General features: G+C 36.3%; 1 long non-coding RNA gene across 2 annotated transcripts in view; it reads right to left on the bottom strand.

The window, feature by feature from the left end:
* Positions 1-2417: 2417 nt before the first annotated feature.
* The window catches only part of LOC111090110, a 10062-nt gene continuing 3450 nt past the window's right edge, over positions 2418-9029 (bottom strand). For both annotated transcript variants that reach the window (XR_005370917.1, XR_005370916.1), the window contains 2 exons: positions 7089-7171; positions 2418-2808 (listed from right to left, as the gene is read on the bottom strand). This is a non-coding gene — a long non-coding RNA (uncharacterized LOC111090110). The remainder of the gene's footprint in view (positions 2809-7088; positions 7172-9029) is intronic.

Raw genomic sequence — 9029 nt, 5'->3', positions numbered from 1 at the left:
TCAGATAATGCTACGGATCACAAAACAATGATCAAAAAGTACAGAGAAGTATTCAGATACCATGGAGTCCCTACAAGGCAGAAACCGAGCGTTACAAAGGGGTTTCATGCATACTTTGCAATATGAGTTGAAATAGTGCTTATGGATATTCTGTCCTCCAGACTGAGTCAAGAAATACCAATGAGTCCTGCTAGGCCAAGAAGGATGAAAAAAAAATTCTTTCTGTGCCTATTCTTGCTAACTATTTCATCCTACAATGTCCTTTTAAAAGCTCGATAGTGCAAATGTTTAACCGTGGAGAATATATGCAGTGACCCTGAGTGCCCCAAATCTATGGATCAGAGATGTTACAATTCAGGTCCCTTTTGCCAAGGGACCTTCTACTGCAACGGGTCATGAAATTATGCAGAGAATGCGATACATGGAACAAGATCGCTTTGACCTTAGGCTTTAAATAAAACATATGTGCAATATATCAGATAAATTAGATATATTTTATGTATGCATAGAATATGTAAACATATATGTAATATGTAATTTATCTTATACAGACACACACACACATATCAATAAACATAAAGACAGTTCACTTAGGAGATTTAGCGAAACTCACTCCCCATTCTGGGAGGCCATGTGGGCAAAGGCAATTAAGATCCATTTTTCTAGCAGTGTATTTCTCGGAGCAAATTTTTTCATTGAGAGGTTGAGTTTTCCCATTTAATTAAAAGTGAAAATTGATCGTCCCATTAAAAGATCTTAGATAACATACGTGGTTATTTGCTTGACATGAAGTTGCTGACAACCGTTGTCCCTGATCTGCTGGCCTGCCATTCAGTTTTATGAAAGGCTCTAAAGTTACTGGAAATAAAGACAGATGTTCTCACTTACTTTGCATCTGCTCCAGCTATCAGCTTGTTTCCTTGCACTACCCTTAAATTATTCCCTAAGGTCAGAAAAACATCAGACACATTTTTTATTCAATATTACGAGTGAAATAAGGAAATGTTTGGAGAAAAGAAGGAAATGTTTTGGAGGTGGTAGAGAGGAGACTCTTGCTTTTAATCACTAATTAGAGTGGTCTATAAACATGAACTATTGAAGGACTTGATGGAATTTTGTTTTATAGCTGGAGTTTTTATGCTTTTATTGGCTACAGCAAACACCTGGAGTAAGAAGCCTTTGCTTTCACGTAATAAAAAAATTATAATAGTTTTCTTGTTATTATTGAATGTTAATGACAACCTGATAGGTTGGATATCGCAAATCCATGGCACGACTTTAATTTAATGTTAACTGAACGAATGTATATCCCAGATATCTGCACTGTGCCCATTGAAAATTAAATCCAAAGCTCATCATAATAAACAGCACCACCTCAAATCAGAAATCCAGAAGCCTTTCTACATAGTAAGCTTCCTCGCAGATCATTTCTGTTATTAAAAAGCTAATTTGATGAAAGCCCAAGTCTTCTTTATTCTTTGATATATAAAATTCTTCTTAATGTTATCTGGGAATTCCCAGGTTATTTAAACAACCTTAGAAAATGGTCAATTTGCAGTTGCAGGTTTAAGTTTTCTAATGTTCTGGGCCACATGAAAAACTAGTTTTATGTCAGTAAATATTTAACTACCTTTTCTATGAGATGGAGCCAGAACACAAGTAGTACTTTTAGAAAATTATAGTTTGTGGGGTGCCTGGGTGGCTCAGTTGGTTCAGCATTCAATCCTTGATTTCGGCTCAGGTCCTGATCTCAGGTTGTGAGATTGAGCCCTGCATTGGGCTCTGCACTGGACATGGAGCCTGCTTGGGATTCTCTCTCTCCCTCTCACTCTGCCCGTCCCCGTATCTCTCCTTCTTAAAAAAAAAAAAAAAAAAAAAAAAAAAGATTATACTTTGCATTCAAAATAAGAAGAAAGGCCTTACTATGTGAAATATTATCATGGCAATTTATTTTCCATTTCTGTATATACCAGTTACAGTCACTGTCTCAAGACCATGTATTATGATTAAATCAAAGAGACCACATGCTGAGAAATGTTTTTCCTTTTGAGAAATTGTGGATGATTTAACATTACCAATAGTTATTGCTACTGACATAAATTCAAAATTAATGGTGGTGAACCAGAAATATCATCAATATTTAAAGGACTTCATTTATTGAAATACTACATATACCCATATAACCTTACAGATAGATAGGGACAAAAGTCTCCATCAACATAGCAAGAGGACACTGGGAATCAGAGAGAGAGAAAGAGAAAGAGAGAGAGAAAGAGAGATGCTCATATCAATGGCTTTTTATGTAAGGAGGAAACGTCTTTGTTCCTATTCTCAGAGAACCATGCACCCAGTATAGCTTAGTTAAGAAGACAAAAACAAAAACACCTGAAAGTGGGCATGATTGGTAGATAGTATTCAAGGTGCTTTCAGGAAAGCCAGGTGAAATCTTAAGACTTTTTTTTTTTTTTTAATTGACTGAATAATTTTCGTCTTTAGAAGCTGGAGGGGTAATTCGGTTTGGCACTCCCGGCCTAGGGAGCCTAATGGCCCTGGTTTTCCCCACACTCTCCCAGTGTGAGCCCTGGAAGTCCTACATCCTGGGAAACTCCTCAGTCCTGGATAAAGCAGGGCAGCTGGTCATTTTTCCAGAATATCTGCACATTGACCTCAAATGGCAAATGTAAGGTACCCAGCTGCAGTTCAATAAAGGGCTCCAGGCAGGCACTTGGGTTTCCTCTTTTCACTATTTACTTGATGGATGACCTTGAGCACTTAATTTTATCTCTCTGAGACGTTCAGCTTCATCATCTGTAAAAGGGAGATAATACTTAACCTAGTAAGTTTAAGTAATAATGAAATAATGTATATGAAGTAGTACGCACGTACAAGGTTTGAAATAAATGGTCTTTTCATTTTCTACTTAAGCTATAGCTAAAAAATAAAAGATATTCTCAAAATCAGGCTTAATAGTAAAGCTGTTTGAAACCATATTATATCAATATATCCTCTCTCAAGTAAATACATAGGGAATAAAATTACATGAAATTGGCCTTCTCTTCCAATCATCCGGCGTAAACAGAAAGCATACCACAAATAGGATGAGTGGCTAGACCCAATATAGTTAAGTAATGCTGATGCCAAGTGCTGACACTTCACATCACTGGAGGGACTGTTCCTTTTACTGAGGATTTCATGTTTAAAACATAAGAACAAAATAAAGATATATCACAGCCATACCACAGTGATTCATGCCAGATATTTTGCTCCTCTATTTTCTTTTTATTGGGTGATAGAGGAGAGGGAAATAGTGCAGGACAATATAAAGCAGCCTACAGTACCTCCATTCTGCTCTTTTAACTGGGATGAAAAATCTGAATACACAGATTTAAGAGGCATAGAGTCGCTTTCTCTGAGAAATGCATATTAATGATTACCAGCTGGAAAGGGAGAAAGGGAGCGTTCATATTTTGCCTGAGAGTCAAAAAGACTAATCTACAGTATGGCATTAAAAGTGACTCTACCTTTTTTATTAAGCCAGTTATTCCCTGGGAACACTTTTGTAATGATCACCTATTTCCATAGGGATTGAATATTAACTAAATCTTGTGAGCTCTCGGCTCATTTTTGTCTTCACAAATATCTTTGAATAAAAACAGAATAGCTTTTGTTTGTACCAATATGACAAGTTTGAAGCCACAGATGCTATGCTTTTTTTCACTTTTGTGTGGAGAGTTTTGGCTGATTCCTAATGCGACAAAAATCATTACAGTCACTCAATACATGGGTGAAAGGGGTGGAATGACTCTTTGTGCCAAAAGGGAACTCAGTGGTAAAAATACAGAATTGTTTAGGTATAATATTATGACTTTGGACTTTTGAAATGGATATAAACTGCAAAATTCCAACAATAATTAGGTTTCGCAACAACCTTTCTTGACTATTTTTAACGAGTCCTATCTACATCTTCTCCTGTAAGGGAAACTGGAGGAGGTTCCACCCATCTCCTTCTTGGAGAAAAGTTATCAATTGAGCCAATAACAGTTTGGTTATCCATTCAACATCTTGTGTGGGAACTGCACTGCTATGGAGAATGTTACTGTTTTTTGTGTCTTGATTTGGCTATTTTTTCATCCTAAGAAAACTCTATACAAAAATTATGATCTTGTGCCTGCCAATACAGAGCTTATCACATAGTCCAGAAGGAGTATTACAAGTTAGCTCCGAGATATTACCAGTAAGTATATTACAAGAGCTACGATAGTATCATCCCATTATATGACCTTGAGAACACAGTATTTATTTATTATTTACATTTTCACTAAATTTTAACATTAGCCATATCCATGATTGTGACCATCAGCAGTTACTGTATGTTTTGTTCTTTTTGTTACTTGAATTTCACATTAAACTTAAATAACTGTGGTGCTTTGCTGTGAATAGGAGATAGTCCATAGCTCCTTTGTTTTCCTTTTCTTTGGGGGAGGCTTATTTTTTTATTTAAGTTCAATTAATTAACATAAAATGTATTGCTAGTTTCAGAGGTAGAATTTAGCGATTCGTCAATCTTATATAATACCCAGTGCTCATTACATCTCATGCCCTCCTTAATGTCCACCTCCCAGTGAACCCGTCCCCCTAGTCCATAACTTCTTCAAACTTTACATCATCCCGGCAAGGTTAACACACCTCTCCCCTGAATTTTCACCATTAACAAAAATGTACTGCTATACCTACTCAAAAGATGAAAAACAAATTGTCTCTTTCCATATATCCAAAGATTAACATGCTAATGTGTTGCGGATTTAACAAAAGATCTACTCCCTTTGAGTTGCAATGGTTAAATGGCATAAAAGATACAAGGTTGGTGTAATGAAAAATAGAATACACGTGCATACATTTTTCACAGTAGAAAACAAACTCTGAAAGACATGATTCAGCTATTTTTTTCTAAAGAACATTGAATCAGAGCAAGTAAGTTCTGTGGAGAGAAGAATTGCTAATCTCCTGCAGTGTTTCACAGTGGGAACATGAGTCGAACCAGGAGTGGAGCAATCCTTAGTCACGCAAGGTATTTGGGACAGTAGAGGACATCAGCATGCTGACTCCACTCATCTTATGTGAACAGTGCCTTCCAGACGCTGTTGCAGAATAATCGGTTTCCTCCCCATCTGCACACACATATATCCAAACAGTCTTAGGGAACCACTGTAATCTTATTCAATACTCCATCAGGGCACTTGAAAATGTCCTTCCAAACACTCAGAGTTTGAGCTCTAATTTTAATTATGCTAATGCATTTTGCTGAATATATTTTGCCATCTGTGTCTTTTCTCTGCAGTCAATAAATCTGTACTTTATTCACATAGATTTAAATTAAAAAATAAATCCTATAAAATGCTTTATAAATATATTTCTAGACATAAACTCTATATCTCATCATCCAAATGAAGCTCCGATATGGGTAATCCATGACATAGCAATTATAAGGGGCTACTGATGAGTGAAATAAAAACTTCCCTCCTTCTAAAGCAGTACCACTACTTATGTATGGTTCTTCTCTCCCTGTAGGGCTGGAAATTTCTGACCTCCTGCTAGAGTCAAATCTGTTTCATGACTGTCAGCTATGAGTCATTCTTTTCTAGAATTAGGGGCAAGACGGTATTTAGAGATCACCTGTTTCAGATTCTTCATAAACAAATGGAAATAGTAAGAGAGGCAAAGAAATTAAAGCAGTAAATAATCTCCTTGGGGGAAGAAAATGAGATTTGATGATAATAACAGAGTACAATGACCAGAGGAGTGATTAGAGAAAAAGATTGGAAGTGAGTGGGAATTCCATCAGACCTTGTAGTTCTCATGACCCAAACCTAACTTGAGGCTACTTAGGAGCCATACATAGCTCATGGCTTCAAGAATCACCCCTTCAGAGAGGGGTTTTCAGTTACTATAGAAAAAGACGATATTACTCAAAGTTTTGTCAGAATATTATCCAGAAAAGAACCAACTAGCTACTGTGAGGTCAGTGGAGGAAGGTCTTATTTCAAATGCAAAGTTCTGGGCCTCAGACTCTGGAGCACTGATTAAAGGCTCAATTTTGAACAGGCATCCTGGGTAACTCTCACATACACTAAATGCTGAGACTCACTGGATTGTGATTTTTTGGTTTTGGGCTTTTTTGTTTGTTTGTTTTAGAATATTGGATTCTTTTTTTAAAAGATTTTATTTATTCATGAGAGACAGAGAGAGAGAGAGAAGCAGAGACACAGGTAAAGGGAGAAGCAGGCTCCGTGCAGGGAGCCCGGTATGGGACTTGATCCCGGGACTCCAGGATCACATGCTGAGCCAAAAGCAAATGCTCAACCACTGAGCCACCCAGGCATCCCTATAACTTGTCATGAATTATGATTTTTATTTTTTTTAATTCCATAATCTGCATCATAATAATTAGCAGTAAAATGTATTATGCTTGTTTTTGTTTGTAGAGATTGTTTTCTAGTTTACTGCTAGTTGTGAGAGGAAAGAAGCCTAGAGAAACAGAACAAAGGATAAACGTTTTGGAAAAGGAATGATCTGAATCTCAAAAAACCTGTGAAGGAGTGTGAGATGGCTTGGTTAGTGCCCAGGTCCAAGAGGTGGGTCTGGAGATTTTCTCTGAGGAACTTAAGACATAACTTTAATGACCTTGTATTATGTACTTTCTTTAAGAACTGAGTCTCAGTCAGTTAATGAGTAAGAAAATTTGGAAAAATAATATCAGAACTGAGCAGCATGGTGAATTAATATTGAAAAGCATTGTGAACTTGGAAAAACAGGTAAAACTCCCTAAATCTCAAGCACCATTTATAAAATTAGAGGGGTTGAATGAGGTGATCTGTAGTTTCCTTGGTTACATGACTTGTTGCCTATGGGAGTTTAAAGCATCATTTCTGTCTTCCATTCCAGAGGACTCTCAAGAAGGACATGTTCTATCATGAAAGAAAATATGGAATCCACAAAGATCCATAGTCAGCCAACAAGGGAGCAGAGTTTACAGTTGCTTTCTCCTTTTGGATCTTTCTCTCTTTTTTATTTTGCTTGTTTCTTCTCACCTTCTTCTTCACATCAGTGTAGCTGGTTTGGTAGACCAGAGTCTAGAGATGGCCTTTCATTAAGGAGACTGTTTGGGATGCATCTGAGGAAAAGGAACAATGAGGCTCAGGTCAGCTTCATAACTGGCATCATACCATCATTTAAGTCATAAGCTAAAATGTCCTTGATATTGTACACATGGCTCCACTCACTAGCCCACAATAAGAAAACAAGATTAAGATTTGGATATAATGCCCTTAGCTAGTGATTAAAAAGCATTATTTTCCCTTGAGTCTCCCCCATACACATACCTTTAGGAACCTATTTAGAAAGGGAAAGCTTACGGTACTTGATTGATTGGGATGTGATTTTCATTTCTCACCTGTCTCATTAAGTTAAAAGAGGGAGAGAGAGAGAATGAGCAAAGGGAGAGGCAGACAGAGACAGAGAAGCAGACTCCCCACAGAGCAAGGAGCTTAATCCCAGGACCCCGAGATCATGACCTGAGCCTTATAAATAATAATTTTGTTTCTATTGTCTGTTAATGTCATTCCCAATGCATCAAACAACATGATGCAGAAGATAGCCCATGATATTATGCTTGATCAGAAAATTGTTATTTCAGTTTTACAAACAGACAGAAAGAGTGCCACACTCATACTCTAAAATCAGCTGGAAATCATGAATGGCATGCTGTGAGCATTTTGTGCAGTGGAAATTTCACTCAGGTGCTAATTCCATATGCTTTTCTTTAGAGAATTTTAGACTTAATTATAGTGATTTCGTAGGTCATAACAGAACTTTCAGTAAGCAAATTAATTTGTCCTTTTCAAAAGGTTTAACATAAGCAGTAAATAAATCAAATTATCTTAAAGCACTAAAACATATTACATTTTAAATAGCATTGTAGTCAGACTTAGAATAAAAGTACACAACTATATAAAATATATTTCTGCATATTTAAGGAAAAAACTGAGCAGCACACACTAAAAAGTCTACTCCAATCTAGAGAGCTTAAAAATTACAGAAGTCCTTTAATTAAATGAGCCAGGACAATGGAGTCTGTCATCAAACCTATGTTTCACTAATAGGTATCTTCAGAACAATAACAACAACAACTCTGAGTCAAATATCTGTTTTTATCAAGAATTATATTAGGTCTGTGACCTGAGACAAGTTTTGCCAAAGAATCAGAAAATACAATTGAACCACCCAAGGCCTTTCTGTTACCTTCTTCACTGTATTTCTGAGTGCTTTAGTGTTGATATGACAGAATGCCAAGAAGAAGAAAGCGAAAGTTTGTTTTGATTTAAAAGAACAAAACTTAACTGTCTAAACACATTTCCATACTGCTTTATAGACATAACACCTGAGGACGGGATAATAATCAATTGTCAGAATGGGAAAGAGAGTGACAGAGTGACACATAATTAACTCCAACTACTACTCATGTGAAATGAGCACTTACTATAAAAATCAATTTGAAGCCACAATTAGAAAGCCAATATTCACACAGAAAGCACTTAGGGAGCTACAGAATAAAGCTAATAACTGGAATAATTATCATTAATGTGTTTCTATTCATTCTTCACTTTTCCAAATACATAGCTATGCAATGGTTTTGAAATTAGTGTTTAATTTATGAAAATTCAACTTACAAAAGCCTTTCCTACATAATTTTCAGCACTAAGGTGTTACCTTATGGTTGTACCTGTAAAAATGGAAATGACTATTACATGCAACCACCATACATCCCAGCAATCATACTCTTGGGCATTTATCCCAGAGCAATTAAGACACATTTACACAAAAACAAAGGTTCATAACAGTTTTCTTCATATCTCAAAGTGGTTAGAGCTCATATGTCATTTGATGGGCAAAGTGTTAAAAACAAAAACAAAAATTGGAGTACATTCCAATCACAAAAGATTATGTATTATATGATTGCCTTTATACAATGT

This window comes from Canis lupus, chromosome 15, assembly GCF_011100685.1.
Source record: "Canis lupus familiaris isolate Mischka breed German Shepherd chromosome 15, alternate assembly UU_Cfam_GSD_1.0, whole genome shotgun sequence".
NCBI lineage: Eukaryota > Metazoa > Chordata > Mammalia > Carnivora > Canidae > Canis > Canis lupus.
The sequence above is the reverse complement of the archived record's forward strand: the minus strand, read 5'-3'. Positions and strand labels throughout refer to the sequence as shown.